Below are 22,474 nucleotides of genomic sequence, written 5' to 3' on the forward strand. Positions count from 1 at the left end.
TTATTTTTCAGTCATGTCCTACATTACAAAAAAGTAACTGATGTGGCTTTTGCTTAAAACTCAACATTTCCCAAAAGTTCACAGCACCACAGAATCACCTAGGAGAGTCATCTTCTCAACAGGTCTCACATTAATAAACTGAGGTGTGAAGAGCAAGCCTCCCCTATGAAGAACAGGCAGATTTTGAAACAAACACACATGGCAAGTGCTGTGAGCATCAAAATTCAATTTGTTTTACACTATGCATGTAAAGAAACAAAAATGTACTTTCAATCAGTTTACTTTTTTCTAACAGGAAAAGCAAACAACAAAACAAAACCTCTAAATAATAACGATCAACAATAGTTATATTTTAGAGAAAGAGTGTTAAGAACAGTCTTTTCCTCTTAAAATGATTTCTGGGATCAGACGGTGGAGTTAACAAAAGAACTATTCCACATTGCGTCATAAATAATGATCATAAGCTTGGACCTCTTGACAAGACATAAAGATCCACCCTGAACCTACATGGCTCTGAGCAGTTAGTGTTATAACGTGGCTACCACTTCACTTTTGTGTCATTCTATCTGATAAGCAAGCTATATTACTAGGTGAACAGTTCTACCAAACATGGATATGAAAACACATTTTTAATAAGGCAATGTTGCAAATTATGGTCAACTAACATCTTTTCACCAAATACTTTAAGCATAAAATGAGAATCTTTTAAAAAAATATAGAGAAACGCCATAATATTACATATAATATTATGGTAGCTATCGATATTATTAAACAAACTGGACTCTTAAGATTGGCTCCTCAACAGCTTATCATTTTAATTACAGCCATTGCCCAGTACAAGCAAAACTAACAAGTTTAATTTAACACATCATTGCAACACTGTATTCCTGATAATTTAAGTATACCAAACTATGAGTAAATGAATGATACCTGCCTAGAAGCACCATAATTTATACTATCAGTGGCCACTGGACTTGGGACTAGTCCAAGACCTTGATCTAGATTATGATTTAGACCTAGACTGTGATCTTGGCTGAGATTTGGAGCTAGATGGTTGTTTTTTCCTTGATTTCTTTTCATACTCAAGCCAGACTTATAATGTGTTTTGGAATCTGTTTTAGAGGTGCTTCTAGTTTTGGTGTGAGATGAAGACCTAGAACAAGATTTACCCTTCATTTCTTTCTTTTTTTTTAAGATTTATTTATTTATTATTATATGTAAGTACACTGTAGCTGTCTTCAGACACTCTAGAAGAGTGAGTCAGATCTCATTATGGGTGGTTGTGAGCCACCATGTGGTTGCTGGGATTTGAACTCGGGACCTTTGAAAGAGCATTCAGTGCTCTTAACCGCTGAGCCATCTCACCAGCCTTCATTTCTTTCTTGAGCTGGGACTTAGACTATGATATTGAATTGGATTTAAATCTTGCATATACTTAATATGCATTGAGAAGCAATCCCTATTCCTGTTGCCTCCATTTCCTGGGTCCTACCAATCTAATCTCTGATTCTCTGGATCTAATGATTTTAATGTCTCATATGAGATAAATCACAAAGTGCTTACGCTTTGATAACTGGGCTGTTTTGCGCAAAATAAAGCCCTGGGTTCATGCATTAAAATGATGTTATTAAAAGGGAAAGAAAGAAAGAAAGAAAGAAAAGAAAGAAAGAAAGGAAGGAAGGAAGGAAGGAAGGAAGGAAGGAAGAAAGAGTCTGCTTTTGGTGTTTGAATCTATCATTGCTGAAATGGCTTCGGCTACCCTGTGGTCTTCCAGTTGGTCTACTGTTTCTAGGACTGAGCGATCTCCTATGGTTATAATCAAAGGAGCGACTCCTTGATCTCCTCCCTTCATAACTTGTATTTCCTGAACATCTATCAGTCATCATCATATCGTGAAGAGCTCTATACATTCCTCCCATCCTTGGCTTTCATTTGATTGGGTTTCTTCCCCTGTTCTAAATGTATTTCAATTTGATGCCCACAAATCCATTTTCTGTGCAAATTAGGTAAAACATCCTCAGCATCACGAACATCCTGAAACTGAACATATACAAAATCCTCCTGGACACCGAGTGTAGAAATCAAGTAGAACATAAACACTTACTTTTGGACCATAATGACCAAATTCCAGGCTTAAATCTTCAGACCTGGGGTCATCAGCCAGGTTTCTGATGAACAGAAATGTATTGTGAAGCATAGATATTGGGACATGACACAGGAGGGACTCTGGGCCAGCAGCACTGCTGACAGGCTCAGCAAAATGTCCACAGCTCTGGCGGCCACTCACCTCCACTCACATCTATAGTTCCCTAATAATCTGTGACCTTTAAATATTTTTAAGGTCGTCATGAAAACAATTAATGCTGGCATGCTGGCTATGATTCTGTAAGTACAAATTTAAATTCTTAGTATCTTAAACCAAACCAAACCAAACCAAACCAAACCAAACCAAACTAAACCAAAACAAACCAAACCAAACCAAACCAAAACAAAACAAAACAAAACAAAACAAAACAAAACAAACAAAAACCAAATATGTAGATGCCTGTTGGAAACATTTACTGTAGCGTCCTTTATGTGTGTGGCAGGTCTTGAGGCTACAAAATCACTAGTCTTACCCGAGTGACACCAGGTTGCCTACCCTCTCCCATAACTAGTTGTTTTCTATGGATGGTTGTTTCTCTAAAATAGAGCTGAAAGCCCTTGACATCTCTCATGAAGTTGTCTGGGATAGTAAATGGACTAGGAAAGAAACTCTCCTTACCTTTGAGAACTGTTATTTACATGTTCCTTATGGAAGTGAATTCTAAAAATTATCTCAGAAATACTATTAAACATGTAACATGTTCACTAGAAATAATACAATTGTCACAAATAGTCTGTGCATTAACTGTATGTAATTGATGATTGTTGCACCTAGAGCTACAACAATGTTACATGCAAGGGTCTAATTAAAGCAATAACTTCAATGTGTGAGAACAGTTTTTACTATTTCTCTAAATTTGATAGCTTGTAATTTATCAATTATAAGAACAACGAATTGAAAGAATATATCTCTTAACACCATAAAACTACTCATGAATTAATTATCAAAATATTTCATCTATTTAGATGTGATTATATAAAATGGTAGAGAAGATAACAAGAAAAAATAAGACTTAAGAGTATATGTGAAAAGGTTCAATAGAGGCTTATGACTTTTTTTCTGTAATCTTGGAATATCACATCTAAAATTTATTTATTTTTTATTTAAGTGTATCACTTTCCAACTTTAGGATTAATTTTTTCCAGCAATAGTAGAAGGGCTATATAACTACAAATGGGGATTTAAGTCAGGAAATTCTTCAAGAAATTTTATGAGTATTACTTGAATTAAGGATAAGGTAAATTTTCAGCAGTATTTTTCTCTGGAGAGAAGTGAAAGAAAAAGAATTATTATGCAAGTATTTCTACAATGTTAACATCCATAAAACAATGTTTGAGGGAAAAGCAAAATTTAATGTACCATGGATCATTAGTGATAACTTTGGATAATGTGACAGAAAATGTCAGTTTTGCACCTAAAACTAACAAAGCTCAGGGATATTACAAAAAGATGAACTTAACTGTCTTATAATAAAATATGTCACAGAGCAGGCATAAATACAAGCAAGAATCTAACTAGTAAATTTAGTTTAAAAATAGTGAATATCTTTAACTTTTAGAGATATTATTATTATTATTATTATTGACCAATGAACAGAAAAGCCACATTTTCTATTCTGCATTGCTGGAGATACAATGATGCCAATTATAAAGAAATTACAAAAAATATCTTATTTTATAAGAAAAGAACATAAGATATCTTTTCTAAGCTTATATCTTGTTGGGTACTGTCTGCATATGTTTTCTTCTAGCAATTTCAGTGTCTCAACTTTAAAATTAAAATCTTTTATTAATTTGTAGATAACCTTTATACAAGGCAATATATATGGGTCTAATTTCGTTCTTTTACATGTAGACATCCAGCTTTCCCAGTACCATCTGTTGGAAATTCTGAATTTTCTTCAATGCATTATTTAAGGTCTTTGTGAAACATTTGATGGGTGCAGTTATGTGTACACATATCTGAGTCTCCTATTTTATTTCATATTCATTCATGTATTTTTGTTGTTGCTGTTGGTGGTGGTGGTGGCAGTGGTGCTGTGTGTGTGTGTGTATGTGTGTGTGTGTGTGTGTGTGTGTGTGTGTGTGCGTGCACACATGGGTAACCATGCTTGTTTGCAAGTACCATATTGATTTTCTTACTATGTTTTACCTTAGTTTTTGAAAAATTTGAGATAGGGTTTTATTCTTTGTATCTCTGGCTGTTTTGGAACTTACTCTGTAGGCCATGCTTTCTTCAGACTCACAGAGTCTGCCTCCTGAATGCTGGGAATAAAGGTATGTACCACCACTGCCTAACACTGATGGTTCTTTAATGTATCTTGAAATCTAGAATGGCAACCACTTCAGAATTGTTTCTTTACAACAGGAAGCTTTTTCCATCCAGGATTCTTTTGTGGTTCTATATGAATTTTAAAATATCTTCTATTTCAGTGAAGACTGTTGTATTTTGATTGAGAATCCATGGAATCTTCAAACTGCTTTTGGGAGGATGATCATTTTCACAATATTTACTCTTCAAAAACACTTGCACCAAATATCTTACTTTTCTATAGTCACACTCAATCTTTCTTTAGCAATTTGTAATTTTTCTCATATAGGTTTTTCCCCTCCTAGATTAGGTTTATTCTAGATATGTTATTGTCTTTGATTTTGTAAAGGACAATGCATCTATTTTAGGTGTGTTTTTAGGTTGTGTGTGCAAAACTTACTGGGCTTTACAAATTTTCTGATTTTGTACCCAGCCACTTTGCTGACAATGTTTTCTGTAGGGTTTTGTGTCAAACTTTTCGGGATCTCTTATGTGCAGTTACATATCTGAAAATAGTGATGTGATGCCTTCCCTCCACCTTTCCTTGAAAAGAAATTCTCCTTTCCAGCCACATATTTGCAGTGCTTCCTTGAGAGTTTCATACAATGCATGCTCATCATGCCCACTTTCCATTTCTCCCAGGCCTGTTCATCCTCTCACCCTTGTGCTCTTCTAATAAAGAAAAAAAAATGACATCATGCCTTGGTTGGCATGTGGAATCTTGTTACCAGATTGGCATACGAAATGGTAAGGTTGAACAAACTCAAACCCTGGGAATCTCAGAATTAAGAACATTAGGAGTAGAGCCATTGTCTACTTGCCGCTACCTGCTCTAGAACACATAACCACACCACACAACTTGGACCATGGACTCTGGGTCACACAGCATGAGAACCTGAAGTTCTCCATGCTAACGAGGTATCTAGATAGCCGCCTGAGCATTCAGCCAATGAGCTTCCTTTCCTAAGCATTCCTTCCAGCAAAAGATATTGTACCTAAAGTGCTGTAGGTACCTGAGTGTCTTATACATAATACTGAGAGAGAGAGTCAGGAATTGGGGGTTCCATAGGTCTCCAATTCCCTGCTGGCTTCTACATGCCAGGCAGAGAGTAGAAATATAGAGCCCAAGAGGGACAGAAGATAGTCTGGTTAGGAGTGATTGCAGAGAGTACAGAGCAGCTGGAGATTGAAGGCTTTCTTTGGAAGTAAAAGAATTAAGATATGTATACATGTGTTCAATGACTTTTATCTTTTATAACAGAATTAAATTTTGTCCTGTTCCTGTGTAGCTCTAAATATATTATGCTAATTATGAGGTGAAATAAACTTATACCTCTGTATGTGTACATATACAACATAACTTCCTTTTTCTTCCTGTTATTCGTCGCGTTCTCACGACCGGCCAGGAAGAACACAACAACCAGAATCTTCTACGGCAAAGCTTTATTGCTTACATCTTTTTGGGGCCAGAGTGTAAGAAGCAAGAGAGCGAGAAAAACGAAACCCCTTCTATTTAAAAGAGAACAACAATTGCCTAGGACGCATCACTCCCTGATTGGCTGCAGCCCATGGCCGAGCTGACGTTCACGGGAAAAACAGAGTACAAGTAGTCGTAAATACCCTTGGCTCATGCGCAGATTATTTGTTTACCAACTTAGAACACAGGATGTCAGCGCCATCTTGTGACGGCGAATGTGGGGGCGGCTTCCCACAGTTCCCCCTTTTTCTTTTAATAAGAGCAAATAGGCCACCCATATTAATGAGAGTGGAGATAGAGGTCAAATCCCCAGTGTGTAGGTAAAGGAGCCATGTACAGGATTAGCTCTTAGGCTTACAGGCTTTTACCCAGAGCAACCCTGACCTGCTCCCGTGTCGTTTTGCCTGGGGGAAGGGAACTAGGACACTGAACCTTCATGAAAGATGACATGTCTCCCTAGAATAGGCTCATATATGCCGCAGAGCCTTTCCATTGCAGTGCTTAGCCTTGCAACTCTCTCGGGCTGCTGAAGCACACTCACTCTATCTCGTGCAATGAGACTAGCCTCGTGAGATATAAGAGCTGAGTGGCCAGCGACCTATTGCCTAAGCATAGATATATCAGGGGAAGCTCCATGTTCTAGTCCTGCAAGCGCCTGGGCAATAACCACCTTGTCTCTCTTAGTTTGGGCCTTAAGCTTACAGACCAATCAAAGAAGCAACACTAATCCACAGCAAAGTGTATCTCCAAATAATATTAATCCCACCCAATTTTTTAAAGAAAGAAAATGCTGAGGAGATCCAATTGGGTAATCCTTTGGTCAGCGACAGGTCCAAGCGCGTGGAGTTGACCTGAAGTCTCAATTCTCGAAGGATCTGTTCAAATTCAGCCATCCAATTCTGTAACATATACTGAAAAAGACTTTTTGACAAATTAGCTGTCCTAGTAAATTTAACATACTGAATGGAAATAACACACAATCCCGGAAACTTTTGTTCACATCCCTGCTGAGTTATTTGTCATAATACATCTAGTTGTTTCTGGACAAGATCTATGAGTTGATTAACCAGCATGAGACCTCTCTGTATCTTGACATTAGCTGAGGCCTGTTCATCTATGACTGTAGTCACTGAGGCTGACAAAGTGTTAATGGTGTCAGTTGTCTGGACCTGTCCAGACAGAACCAAGGCTGTCTGAATTAAGGCCAAACCCAGTTCCCAGTTAGTGGTAAAAAAGCAGGAGAATACTTGAGCATTATACATCACCGTCATTGGGAGTGGAAATGTCGACATTATCCCCCAACGCTGCTCTCTCTTTATTATTGACGCCCTGGACATCACCAAGACGAGGGACATTAGTATTCCCTTGGTCAGTCTGGATTTTTCGGGTGAGTCTTTCCGGTACCCAAAATGGGTTGTCTTCATTCTGTGGGAAAACACAGATAGCTCCCCTGGATCTTATCAAGATAGGATCCGGGCCATACCATTTATTATCAAGGACATTTTTCCATTTAACCATCTCATTGGGCCTATCTGGCTCTGAACAATGACGTTCAGCCGCAGTATGGCCATGAGCATCAATATTTAAAAAATTGAGTGTAAAGAGTGCCAAAGACACCGACACTCTTGGTGCTCGGGGTACAGTCTCCTCAAAAGTTCCCCTCTTCTGTTTTATAAGATAGGCTTTGAGGGTGCGATGCGCACGCTCAACAATACCCTGTCCTTGAGGGTTGTACGGAAGTCCAGTCAGGTGGGTTACGTCCATCTGACGGCAGAACTGCTGAAATTTTTGAGACGTGTAAGCTGGTCCATTATCAGTCTTAAGGAGTCTGGGTTTCCCCCAAGCACTCCATGCCTCAAGACAATGTTGAATCACATGTGAGGCTTTTTCTCCGGTTAACGGAGAAGCAAACATGATGCCAGAACATGTGTCAATAGACACATGGAGATATTGAAGTTTTCCAAAGGAAGAAACATGTGTAACATCCATTTGCCAGACCTGTAGAGGTCGAATACCGCGTGGGTTAATTCCCACATGAGGAACTGGCAAGAACTCACAGCAGCTTTGACATTGAGTAACAATGTCACGGGCTTCTTTTCTTGTCAAGGAGAAACGACTGCGTAATGTTTCAGCCGTCACATGAAAATTATTATGAAAATTTCTTGCAGCCTCTACCGGGGATGATAGGGCAGCAGCCACCACTTTAGTGGCCTTATCTGCCAAATCATTTCCCAGAGCCATGGGGCCAGGTAGGCCTGAATGGGCTCTAACATGAGTAATATAAACAGGAGATCTTCTAGATAACAAAACTAATTGTATCTGCTGAAAAATATTGGCAACTCTACTGGAAGGCTTAATCACTCCAGCCACTTCTAAAAGATTTACTGCATTTACCACATAACAGGAATCTGACACAATATTAAGGGGTTCTAAAAAGGTTTTTAAAACTTCTAAGACCACTAAACATTCTACCACTTGAGGTGAATTTTCATTATATTGTTTGGATACCACTTTACCATTAGCCACATAGGCACCTATGCCAGTTTTTGATCCATCAGTATATACCACAATCCCATTTTTAAGTGGGTTTCTTACTGTTATTTGTGGAAACACAACAGATTGATTTTGGGCAAACTGTAAGATTGGATGTTTTGGATAATGGTTATCTATTTTTCCTGAAAAGGAGGTAACTAAAACTGCCCAATCATTAGATGCGGCTGCCAAGGTTTGAACCTGTGCAGCGGTATAAGGTACAATTAAAAGATATGGACTTTGCCCAAAGTGGGTGATTGCTGCTTTTAGGCCTTTAAGGGCAAGCTGTGCAATTGCATCAGGATACCAATCTATTATTTTAGCTGGGGATACGTTTGGATGGATCCACAACAATGGCCCATTCTGCCACAAAACTGCAGTTGGCAATTGTGCTGTCTTAAAGACACACAAACTGAAAGGCTGCGAATCCTCAATACGTTGTAATTGTGCATTCTGTAAGGCCTTTTCTACCTTTTGTAAGGCCTGGTTAGCAGCTAGAGTAAGAGTCCTAGGGGAGGAGATATGAGGATCTCCTTCTAAAATACTAAACAAAGGCCTTAACTCAGCGGAAGGAATCTTTAAAAAAGGTCTGAGCCAATTAATATCTCCCAACAGCTTTTGAAAATCATTTAAGGTATGGAGGTGATCTCTTCTTATCTCTACCTTTTGGGGCACAATCTTATCTGGGGACACCACAGAGCCCAAGAATTGTCCTGTATCAGAAATTTGGACCTTTTCTGTGGCTATCTGTAGACCCCACTGACTTAAAGTTTTAAGTAGAAAAGGATATGCCTTTTGTAGCATGGTAAGGTCTTTATGGCACAGGAGGATGTCATCCATGTAAAGGAGCAAAATTAAAGAGGGGAATTGTTTCCTCACTGGCAAAAGAGCTTCTTGTACATAAAGTTGACACATAGTAGGACTATTGGACATTCCCTGTGGTAAGACCTTCCATTGATACCTCTTATCAGGTTCCATGTGATTAATAGAGGGGATGGTAAAGGCAAATCTGGGCCTATCCCTTGGACACAAAGGTATAGAAAAGAAACAATCTTTAATATCTATAATGATTAAATTCCAGCCACGTGGTAAGGCGGAAAGTACAGGGAGACCCCTCTGTACTGGGCCAAATAAGTTCATTTGCTCATTAATGGCTCTGAGGTCATGGAGCAGTCTCCACTTTCCTGACTTTTTCTTAATTACAAAAATTGGAGTATTCCAAGGTGAGGTAGAGGGTTCAATATGGCCTAATTTTAATTGTTCCTCTACCAGTTGAATCACAGCTTCTAGTTTTTCAGAGGATAGGTGCCATTGAGGAACCCACACTGGGTCCCCTGTTTTCCATGGTATGGGTCGTGCTGCCCCAATGGCCGCTAAGGAAAACCCAGACCCTGTCTGTCTTGGTTTCCATTAGGTGAGATGGGCTCTATCCTTCCCTGTTCTTGATGTCCTAACCCTTTTCCTTCTTTATAACCCATCTTTGCCATGATATTTTTTGCTTTAGCTGAATACCCTCCTGATGGGGTGTTTTCATTGGACAAAATAAGGCCCAAATGCTGCATAATATCCCTTCCCCAGAGGTTAACCGGGAGTGGGAGCACATAAGGTATGAATTTCCCTTGCTGCCCTTCAGAGGATTCCCACGTCAAGGCAACGGAGCTTATAGTGGGACATGATTGATATCCTAGGCCCTGTAATGAATGAGATGACTCTGTGGTGGGCCATGCTTTGGGCCACCAATGTGTAGAAATTATACTTTTATCTGCTCCGGTATCAAGGATGCCTTCAAACTCTTTTCCATTAATCTTAAGGCGGAGCTTAGGTCTATCATTTAAAGATACAACCAAATAGGCAGAATCATTTCCTGAGGAGCCCATTTTCTTTATCTCAGGTCCTGCAGATTTCTCCCTGGTATTATCAGGGAGGAGCAGCAGCTGAGCTATCCTATCTCCTTTACTAATAGAAAAAACGCCTTTAGGGCTTGAGCACAGGACCTGTATTTCAGGGGAATGTTGACAATCCATAATTCCAGGGTGGACTACTAAGCCCTGCAAGGTGAGTGAACCTCGGCCGAGAATAAGGCCCATGGTTCCCGGGGGCAAGGATGGTATAGGCTCCACCGGCACCGGCTGAATACTCATTTGAGGCATTAATAGGAAGTCGGAGGCGGCACGCAGGTCCACCCTTGTGGGTCTTCCTGGGTCGCCTCTCTGACTGCTTCCTGGGTCCTGACAAACCGGTTCCCATATCTTTGAGGGCCCTGGGACCGAGGGCCCGATGACCCGTTTTTTGGCACATCAGTTGATTGACTATCAGGTGGGGGAAGAATTCTGCCCTTTATATCCCTCACAGAGCGACACTGGTCAGCTCTATGATAACCCTTGCCACACTTAGAGCAAAGAGTGAGAGTCCCTCCCTGTTTATCTGGAGCTCTGCAATCTTTCTTAAAATGCCCAGGCTTTCCGCAATTAAAACATGTCCTCTGATTATTTCTGCCCATGGAGCGGTTCTGAGATTGAAGGATGGCAGCCGCTAAACCTGCATTGCTGAGAGGTCCCCCAAGCTCTCGACAGACCCTGAGCCAGTCTTGTAAGCCTTTGTTCTTTCTTGGGGCTATGGCCGCTCGGCACTCCTTTGTGGCTTGCTCGTAGATTAGCTGTTCTATGAGAGGCGCAGCTTGCTCTGACTCTCCAAAAATACGCTCTGCTGCCTCTGTCATTCTGGCCACAAAATCTGAGAAAGATTCCTGAGGTCCCTGGATTATCTTTGTTAACTGACCAGTGGTTTCACCTGCTCGAGAGAGCGCCTTCCAGGCCCTAATAGCCGTGGAAGAAATCTGGGCATAAGCTCCCCAATGGTAGTTTGTCTGATCAGCAGAATAAGCTCCCTGACCCGTTAACAAGTCAAAAGTCCAATCTCTCTGCTCTGGAGTCAAAGCAGCTGCGTTTGCTCGGGCCTGCGCCTGTGCAGCTTCGTGCCAAAGCGCTTTCCATTCCATATATTTGCCCATACTAGGGAGAGCGGCTTTTACAACCGTCTGCCAATCAGCAGGCGTTAGTGCCATACCAGCGAGCCTGTCTAACTGCGCCAAGGTAAAATTAGCATTGGTTCCGTATTTACGAACCGACTCGGCAATTTCCTTAATCTGTACGTATTCTACCGGAGCGTGGACACGCCCACCCTCGGCTCCTTCAAAGACTGGAAATGCCTGTTGTATTTTCTTTTGTTCCTCTCGGGGAATGAATGAGTCTGCGCACTGCCTCTCTGCGCACTGCCTCTCTGCGCACCTCTCTGCGCACTGCCTCTCTGCGCACCTCTCTGCGCATTGCCTCTCTGCGCACCTCTCTGCGCATTGCCCCTCTGCGCATTGCTGACGCACTACGCAGGGCGGGGGCTCCGCATAGGGCGGACCTTGAAACCGACTGCCGGGAGGTTGAACAGTACGCTGACTTTCGCCAGCCGCTTTTGGCTTTTTTCTTGACCAATTAGCTGGCTGGTAATGGGCTGCTTCTTCCTCCCAGTCTGTTTCCTCAGAGGAGGATTCTTCACTTGCTTCAGAGCTACTAAGAGCTGGCTTCCTGAGCTCATCTAGTGACGAGTATCTCCTAGAGACCTCCGCTAATCGATCTTTTTTCTCCTCCCTTTTTCCTCTTTTTCTTCTAATCTCTCTCCAGGTATTCCTACCTAACCTTAACTTTTCCTCGGGTTCAAGACCCTTGGAAAGGCCTGTATACTTATTTTGTGTACCATACTTCCTCTTTGTTCCTACTCTCTCTCCCCGCTTTACTTCTGATAGATTGTCCTGAATTTCCTCTAGAATTTTCAGCCCTATCTTAATCACTTGATAGCATGTGAAAAAGAACAAAAGGGCTCCTAACACCAGAAAAAATTCAAGGCCAAACATACTCACTGGTACTCTCGTTCCCCAGCTGAAAAGTTCTGAATTCATACAGTTGAATCCTTCTTAACAGTCTGCTTTACGGGAACCTTTATCACCGTCGTTCCCCAGCTGATGAGTTCTGAATTCGGCAGTTGAATCCTTCTCAACAGTCTGTGTTACGGGAACCTTTATAAACGTGATCCGCAGTTCTGGTTCTGAAATGAAGTATCCCTCCTGCGCCAGTCCGGAGTTTTTTCTCGTCCCGGAATTCGGCACCAATTGTTATTCGTCGCGTTCTCACGACCGGCCAGGAAGAACACAACAACCAGAATCTTCTACGGCAAAGCTTTATTGCTTACATCTTTTTGGGGCCAGAGTGTAAGAAGCAAGAGAGCGAGAAAAACGAAACCCCTTCTATTTAAAAGAGAACAACAATTGCCTAGGACGCATCACTCCCTGATTGGCTGCAGCCCATGGCCGAGCTGACGTTCACGGGAAAAACAGAGTACAAGTAGTCGTAAATACCCTTGGCTCATGCGCAGATTATTTGTTTACCAACTTAGAACACAGGATGTCAGCGCCATCTTGTGACGGCGAATGTGGGGGCGGCTTCCCACACTTCCAAATATTTTTTTTTCTGTAATGACTGGCATTGCATAAAATAACACAGATGTTTGTGCCTGATTACATTTGTGTGTGTGTGTGTGTGTGTCAATTTCAGTTCATTTATTCAAATATTTTGCTTCTTCTATTCTTGAGACTTTCATATGTAAATTGAACGAATCACAAATATATGCACATATATGAGTTTATATGTGTATATAAATATCAACTTTAATGTTCATAAATATTCCCATGTGTAGTAAAGCATAATCTGGACTTTTAAAAAATGCTAAATGTTATTAAAGCAAAGGAGTACATTAAATATTTGCTAGTGTTTCTTATTAGATAATTTTATAAATGTCTTTAATATAAAATTGTTAAATGTATAGTCATCATTTATTTGAATAGGTACTAGTGGTTTAAATAGCTACATTGAAACTGCATTATAACATTCATAAACTGGAAATAAAACAAAGTTATTTTATATCTAAAAATATCTTTTTACAATATGAAGAAAGCATCAGAGGAAAACTCTGATAAGAAACATTTCTATTGATTCTTTCGGTCTGAACCTGTGCCCTGAGCAGATCTTGGATGCTGGCTCCTTACCTAGTCCCACAACACCCAGAAGAAGCTCAACTCCAAAGTGGTCTAATATGTCCAGGATCACAGGTGAGGAGACCACAACATCTGCCCCAATATCCAGAATAACTGGGACTCCCAGGGTCTCAAGGACACAGAAACTCCTGCCTGGTTAGTGGCATAGATTCCTTCTAGTTTGAACCTGCACACAGAGCCGACCTAGGATGCTGGCTGTGTACCATTTTTAAAACACCCAGAGTGAGCCTGACTCCCAGGTTCCCTGAAATACCCAGGTTCACAGGATCATAGGATGAAAGAAAAAATGGACTCCCAGGAGATCTGACATGCCCTGGAGCTGTGGAGCTCAAACTCATTCAAGGTCACAGTTGAGGCCACAACATCTTTCCAAACATCCAGCATAACTGGGACCCAAACAGGAACCAGGTAAAGAAAAAGCCCACCCAGCCAGAGGTACAGGTTCTTTCCAGCATGCACCTGTGCCTGAAGTAAACCCAGGGCTCTGGCTCCACACATACCCATGCAACACCCAGAGAAAGCTTGATTCCCAGGAGCTCTGACACACCCAGGATCTCAGGATCAGAGGATCACAGAATTACAGGATCACAGACAGTTGGACTCTGAGGAGTTCTGATACAACCAGGATCACAGGAGTGACAGGCTCTCAGTCAGAGACAGGAAGGGCAGGTATCATTAGAGACAACCAGATGTTGAGAGGCAAGCACAAGAGCATAAGCAACAGAAAGCAAAGCGACATGCATGACATCATGAGAACCAAGTTCTCCCACTAGAGCAAGTCCTGGATAACCCAACACAATGGAAAACAATGATTCAAATTTAAAATCACTTCTCATGATGATGATAGAGGACTTTAACAAGGATATAAATAACTCTTTTATAGAAATAAAGAACACAGGTAAACACACAAAGGAAATGAACTAAACCATCCAAGATATAAAAACAGAAATAGAAAAAATAAAGAAATCACGAAGGGAGACAACCCTGAAAATAGAAAACTTAGGAAAGAGATCAGAAATCATAGATGCAAGCACCACCAATAGAATGCAAGAGATAGAAGAGAGAATCTCGGGTGCAGAAGATTTCATAGAAATCAAAGAAAACAATCAAAGAAAATGGAAAATGCAAAAAGCTCCGAACCCACACCATCCAGAAATCTAGGACACAAAAAGACCATACCTAAGAATAATAAGTATAGAAGAGGATAAAGATTTCCAACTTAAAGGATCACTAAATATCTTCAACAAAATTATAGAAAAAAAAATCCCTAACCTAAAGAAAGTTGCATATGAACATATAAGAAGCATACAAAACTCCAAATAGACTGAACCAGAAAAGAAACTCCTTCTGTCACATATAATCAAAACATCAAATGCACAAAACAAAGCAAGAATATTAAATGTAGTAAGGGAAAAACGTCAAGTATCATATAAAGGCAGATCTATCAGGATTAAACCAGACTTCTCATCAGAGACTGTAAAAGCCAGAAGATCCTGGACGATGTCATACAGACACTAAGAGAACATAAATGCCAGCTGAAGGTACTATACTCAGCAAAATTCTCAATTAACATAGATAGAAAAAGCAGATATTCCAAGACAAAAACAAATTTACACAATTTCTTTATAAAAAACCAGCCCTAAAAAGAATAATAAATGTAAAACTCCAACACAAAGAGGGAAACTACACCCTAGAAAAACCAAGAAATTTATGTTCTTTCAACAAATGCAAAAGAAAATACACACTCTCACACACACACACAATTCCACTTCTAACAATGAAAATAACAGGAAGCAACAATCACTTTTCTTTAATAACTCCTAACATCAATGAAATCAATTCCCCAATAAAATGATACAGACTAACAGACTGATTATCTAAACAGAAACCAGCTTTTTGCTGCACACAAGAAGCACATATCAGTGACAGTGACAAAGATGACTCTACCTCAGAGTAAAAGGCTGGAAAACTTTTCCAAGCAAACAGTCCCAAGAAACATGCTTGAGTAGCTATTCTAATATTGAATAAAATGGACTTTTAACTGAAAGATATCAAAAAAGATAAGGAAGGACAATATATACACATCAAGGGGAAAATCTACCAAGATTAACTCTCATTTCTGAACATGTATACTCCAAATTCAAGGCATCCACATTCATAAAAGAAACTTTACCAAAACTTGAAGCACACATTGTTCCTCACACAATTGTAGTGGTAAAATTCAACACCCGATTCTCATCAATAGACAGATCATGGAAAAGAAACTAAACAAGGTAAAATTAACCAAAGTTATGACCAAAGGGATTTAACAAATATCTATACAAAATTTAATCTTAAAACAAAAGAATATTCCTTCTTCTCAGCACCCCATGGTACTTACTCCAAAATTGACCATATAATTGGTCACAAAAAAAGGCCTCAAGAGATACAAGATTGAAATAATCCCATGCATCCTATTAGATCACCATAGACTAAAGCTGGTCTTCAATAATAACAACAAAGGCAACAACAACAGAAAACATACTCATGGAAGCTGAACAACACTCTACTCAATAATAACTTGGTCAAGGAAGAAATAAAGAAAGAAATTAAAGATGTTTTAGAAATTAATGAAAATGAAGGGACAACATACCCAAATTTATGGAACACAATAAAAGCAGTACTAAGAGGAAAACTCATAGCTCTGAGTGCTTTCATTAAAAAAGAAAGAAAGAAAGAAAGAAAGAAAGAAAGAAAGAAAGAAAGAAAGAAAGAAAGAAAGAAAGAAAGGCAGGAAGGAAGGAAGGAAGGAAGGAAGGAAGGAAGGAAGGAAGGAAGGAAGGAAGAAAGAAAACCTGTAGAGAGCATGCACTAGAAGCTTGAGAACACATCTGAAAGCTCTAGAACAAAATGAAGCAAATACACCCAAGAGAAGTAGGGAGCAGAAATGAATCCATCTCAGGGCTGAAATCAACCAAGTAGATACAAAGAGAACAATACAAAGAATCAACAAAACCAGGAGCTGGTTCTTTGAGAAAACCAGTAAGATAGATAAACCCTTAACCAACAGGCACACAGATAGTATCCAGATTAGCCAAATCAGAAATGAAAATGGGGACATTACTACAGAAACTGAAGAAATTAAAACAAACAAACAAACAACTGATCCTACTACAAAACCTATGCTCAACAAAACTGGAAAATTCAGACAAAATGGAATCTAGACATATACCAGGTGCAAAAGTTAAATCAGCATCAGATAAACCATCTAAACAGTCTCATATGTTGGGAGACTTTTAATGAAAGTCTCCCAACATAAAATAGCCTAGTGCCAGGTGGGTTTAGTGCAGCATTCTATCAGAACTTCAAAGAAGACCTCATACAAATATGCTTCAAACTATTCCACAAAATAGAAACATAAGGATCACAATCCAATTCATTCTATGAAGCCACAGTTATACTTATGCCTAAAAACCAAGATCCAACAAAGAATGAAAACGTCAGAACATTTTCCCTTATGAATATCAATGCAAAAATACTCAATAAAATTCTCGAGGCAAGAGCCACAGAGCTTCTAAGGTGGCGCCATTTTCGGCTCCAGACAACCAGCAACCTTCCTGGCCAGAGGACAGGTGTCCGCCTGGCCCGGGACGCTTCTGCCTCCAGTTCCGCGGTAGCCATCTTGGTACCAGGACTCTGCAGAGGACAGTCTGCACAGGTGAGAGTGTGGACTACAGAGGCTAGCAGCTTCTGGGACACACGAGGGCCACAGAGCTTCTGGGGCAGCGCCGTTCTCAGGCTCCAGACATCCAGCCACCTTCCTGGCCAGAGGACAGGTGTTCACCCAGCCTGGGAGGCCTTTGACTCAGGATCCATCTTGGTTCCAGGACTCCAGGGAAAGTAGTCTACACAGGTGAGAGTGTGGACTACTGAAAGAACCGCTTCTGTGACAGGGCAAAGCAACACAGCTTCTGGGAAAGATCCTGTTTTGGGCCTTCATTTCGGCCAGGAGGAGGTCCAAATGCCAGATAACTGTGCACCTTCCCTCAAAGAGGAGAGCTTACCTGCAGAGACTGCTCTGACCACTGAAACTCAGAGGAGAGATCTAGTCTCCCAGGTCTGCTGATAGAGGGTTACAAAATCACCAGAGGAACAATCTCTAAACAGAGACAACTATAACAACTAACGCCAGAGATTACCAGATGGCAAAAGGTAAATGTAAGAATCTTACTAACAGAAACCAGGACCACTTACCATCATCAGAACCCAGCACTCCCACTTCGCCCAGTCCAGGGCACCCCAACACCCGAAAAGTTAGACCTGGATTTAAATGCATATCTCATGAAGATGGTAGAGGACATCAAGAAGGATGTAAATAACTCACTTAAAGAAATACAGGAGAACACTGCTAAACAGGTAGAAGACATTAAAGAGAAAGTACAAAAATTGCTTAAAGAATTGCAGGAAAACACAACCAAACAGGTGATGGAATTGAATAAAACCATCCAAGACCTAAAATGGGAAATAGACACAATAAAGAAAACCCAAAGTGAGGCAACGCTGGAGATAGAAACCGTAGGAAAGAAATCTGGAACCATAAATGGGAGCATCAGCAATAGAATAAAAGAGACGGAAGAGAGAATCTCAGGTGCAGAAGATTCCATAGAGAACATCGGCACAATAATCAAAGATAATACAAAAGGCAAAAAGATCCTAACTCAAAACATCCAGGAAATCAAGGACACAATGAGAAGACCAAACCTAAGGATAATAGGAGTAGATGAGAATGAAGATAATCAACTCAAAGGGCCAGCAAATATCTTCAACAAAATTATAGAAGAAAACTTCCCAAATCTAAAGAAAGAGATGCCCATGAACATACAAGAAGCCTACAGAACTCCAAATAGACTGGACAAGAAAAGAAATTCCTCCCAACACATAATAATCAGAACAACAAATGCACTAAATAAAGATAGAATACTAAAAAGCAGTAAGGGAAAAAGGTCAAGTAACATATAAAGGCAAGCCTATCAGAATTACACCAGATTTTTCACCAGAGATTATGAAAGCCAGAAGAGCCTGGACATATGTTATACAGATACTAAGAGAACACAAATTCCAGCCCAGGCTACTATACCCAGCCAAACTCTTAATTACCATAAATGGAGAAACCACACTATGACACGACAAAACCAAATTCACACATTATCTTTCTACGAATCCAGCCCTTCAAAGGATAATAACAGAAAAAAACCAATACAAGGACGGAAACCATGCCCTAGAAAAAGCAAGAAGATAATTCCTCAACAAACCTAAAAGAAGACAGCCACAAGAACAAAATGCCAACTTTAACAACAAAAATAACAGGAAGCAACAATTTCTTTTCTTTAATATCTCTTAATATCAAAGGACTCAACTCCACAATAAAAAGATATAGACTAACAAACTGGCTACACAAACAAGACCCAACATTTTGCTGCCTACAGGAAACTCATCTCAGAGAAAAAGATAGACACTACCTCAGAATGAAAGGCTGGAAAACAATTTTCCAAGCAAATGTTGTGAAGAAACAAGCTGGAGTAGCCATTCTAATATCTAACAAAATCGACTTTCAACCCAAAGTAATCAAAAAAGAAAAGGAGGGGGCACTTCATACTCATCAAAGGTAAAATCTTCCAAGAGGAACTCTCAATTCTGAATATCTATGCTCCAAATACAAGGGGAGCCACATTCATTAAAGAAACTTTAGTAAAGCTCAAAGCACACATTGCACCTCACACAATAATACTGGGAGACTTCAAAATACCACTTTCACCAATGGACAGATCATGGAAACAGAAACTAAACAGGGACACAGTGAAACTAACAGAAGTGATGAAACAAATGGACTTAACAGATATCTACAGATCATTTTATCCTAAAATAAAAGGATATAACTTCTTCTCAGCACCTCATGGTACCTTCTCCAAAATTGACCACATAATTGGTCACAAAACAAGCCTCAACATATACAAAAATGTTGAAATTGTCCCATGCATCCTATCAGGTCACCATGGACTAAGGCTGATCTTCAATAACAAAATAAATAATAGAAAGCCAACATTCACGTGGAAACTGAACAACACTCTTCTCAATGATACCTCGGTCAAGGAAGAATAATGAAAGAAATTAAGGACTTTTTGAAGTTTAATGAAAATGAAGCCACAACATACCCAAACTTATGGGACACAATGAAAGCATTTCTAAGAGGAAATCTCATAGCTCTGAGTGCCTCCAAAAAGAAACTAGAGAGGGAAAACATTAGCAGCTTGACAACACCTAAAAGCTCTAGAACAAAAGGAAGCAAATTCACTCAAGAGGAGTAGACGGCAGGAAATAATCAAACTCAGGGGTAAAATCAACCAAGTGGAAACAAGAAGAACTATTCAAAGAATCAACCAATCAGGAGCTGGTTCTTTGAGAAAATCAACAAGATAGATAAACCCTTACCCAGACTCACTAGAGGCCACAGGGAAAGCATCCTAATTAACAAAATCAGAAATGAAAAGGAAAACATAACAGCAAATCCTGAAGAAATCCATAACACCATCAGATCCTTCTACAAAAGGCTAAACTCAACAAAACTGGAAAACCTGGATGAAATGGACAAGTTTCTAGACAGATACCAGGTACCAAAGTTAAATCAAGATCAGGTTAATAATCTAAACAATCCTATATCCCCTAAAGAAATAGAAGCAGTCATTAATAGTCTCCCAACCAAAAAAAGCCCAGGACCAGTTGGGTTTAGTACAGAGTTCTATCAGACCTTCAAAGAAGATCTAATCACAGTTCTTCACAAAATATTCCATAAAATAGAAACAGAAGGTACTCTACCGAACTGATTCTATGTAGCCACAATTACTCTGATACCTAAACCACAAAATGACCCAATAAAGATAGAGAACTTCAGACCAATTTCCCTTATGAATATCGATGCAAAAATCCTCAATAAAGTTCTTGCTAACCAAATTCAAGAACACATCTAAACAATCATCCATCCTGACCAAGTAGGTTTCATCCCAGGGATGCAGGGATGGTTCATTATATGGAAATCCATCAATGTAATCCAGTATATAAACAAACTCAAAGACAAAAACCACATGACAATCTCATTAGATGCTGAGAAAGCATTTGACAAAATCCAACACCCATTCATGATGAAAGTCCTGGAAAGATCAGGAATTCAAAGCCCATACCTAAACATGATAAAAGCAATCTACAGCAAACCACTAGCCAACATCAAAGTAAATGGTGAGAAGCTGGAAGCAAACCCAATAAAATCAGGGACTAGACAAGGCTGTCTACTCTCTCCCTACCTATTCCACATTGTACTTGAAGACTTAGCTAGAGCAATTAGACAACAAAAGGAGATCAAGGGGATACAAATTGGAAAGGAAGAAGTCAAAATATCACTTTTTGCCAATGATATGATAATATATATATGTGACCCTAAAAATTCCACCAGAGATCTCCTAAGCCTGATAAACAGCTTCAATGAAGTAGCTGGATATAAAATTTACTCAAACATGTCAATGGCATTTCTCCACACAAAGGATAAACAGGCTGAGAAAGAAATTAGGGAAACAACAGCCTTCTCAATAGTCACAAATAATATAAAATACCTTGGTGTGACTCTAACTAAGAAAGTGAAAGATCTTTATGATAAGAACTTCAAGTCTCTGAAGAAAGAAATTAAAGATCTCAGAAGATGGAAAGATCTCCCATGCTCATGGATTGGCAGGAACAATATTGTAAAAATGGCTATCTTGCCAAAAGCAATCTACAGATTCAATGCAATCCCCATCAAAATTCCAACTCAATTCTTCAACGAATTAGAAAGGGCAATCTGCAAATTCATATAAAATAACAAAATCCTAGGATAGCAAAAACTCTTCTCAAGGATAAAAGAACCTCTGGTGGAATCACCATGCCTGACCTAAAGCTGTACTACAGAGCAATTGTGATAAAAACTGCATGGTACTGGTATAGTGACAGACAAGTAGACCACTGGAACAGAATTGAAGAACCAGAGATGAACCCACACACATATGGTCACTTGATCTTTGACAAGGGAGCTAAAGCCATCCAGTGGAAAAAAGACAGCATTTTCAACAAATGGTGCTGGCACAACTGGTGGTTATCATGTAGAAGAATGCGAATTGATCCATTTCTATCTCCTTGTACTAAGGTCAAATCTAAGTGGATTAAGGAACTTCACATAAAACCAGAGACACTAAAACTTATAGAGGAGAAAATAGGGAAAAGCCTCGAAGATATGGGTACAGGGGGAAAATTCCTGAATAGAACAGCAATGGCTTGTGCTGTATGGTCGAGAATTGATAAATGGGACCTCATAAAATTGCAAAGCTTCTGCAAGGCAAAAGACACCGTCAATAAGACAAAAAGACCACCAACAGATTGGGAAAGGATCTTTACCTATCCCAAATCGGATAGGGGACTAATATCCAATATATATAAAGAACTCAAGAAGGTGGACTCCAGAAAATCAAATAACCCCATTAAAAAATGGGGCTCAGAGCTGAACAAAGAATTCTCACCTGAGGAATACCGAATGGCTGAGAAGCACCTGAGAAAATGTTCAACATCCTTAATCATCAGGGAAATGCAAATCAAAACAACCCTGAGATTCCAAGTAACACCAGTCAGAATGGCTAAGATCAAAAATTCAGGTGACAGCAGATGCTGGCTAGGATGTGGAGAAAGAGGAACACTCCTCCAATGTTGGTGGGATTGCAAGCTTGTACAACCACTCTGGAAATCAGTCTGGCAGTACTCAGCCCCAACTTTTAAGAAGGACATATGCTCCACTATGTTCATAGCAGCCTTATTTATAATAACCAGAAGCTGGAAAGAACCCAGATGCCCCTCA

General features: G+C 39.8%; 1 pseudogene; it reads right to left on the reverse strand.

Moving 5' to 3' along the window:
• Positions 1-958: 958 nt before the first annotated feature.
• Positions 959-4,467, reverse strand: Gm20127 (annotated as a pseudogene).
• Between the last annotated feature and the right edge of the window lie 18,007 nt (positions 4,468-22,474).

The sequence above is a fragment of the Mus musculus genome, chromosome 14, assembly GCF_000001635.26.
Source record: "Mus musculus strain C57BL/6J chromosome 14, GRCm38.p6 C57BL/6J".
NCBI lineage: Eukaryota > Metazoa > Chordata > Mammalia > Rodentia > Muridae > Mus > Mus musculus.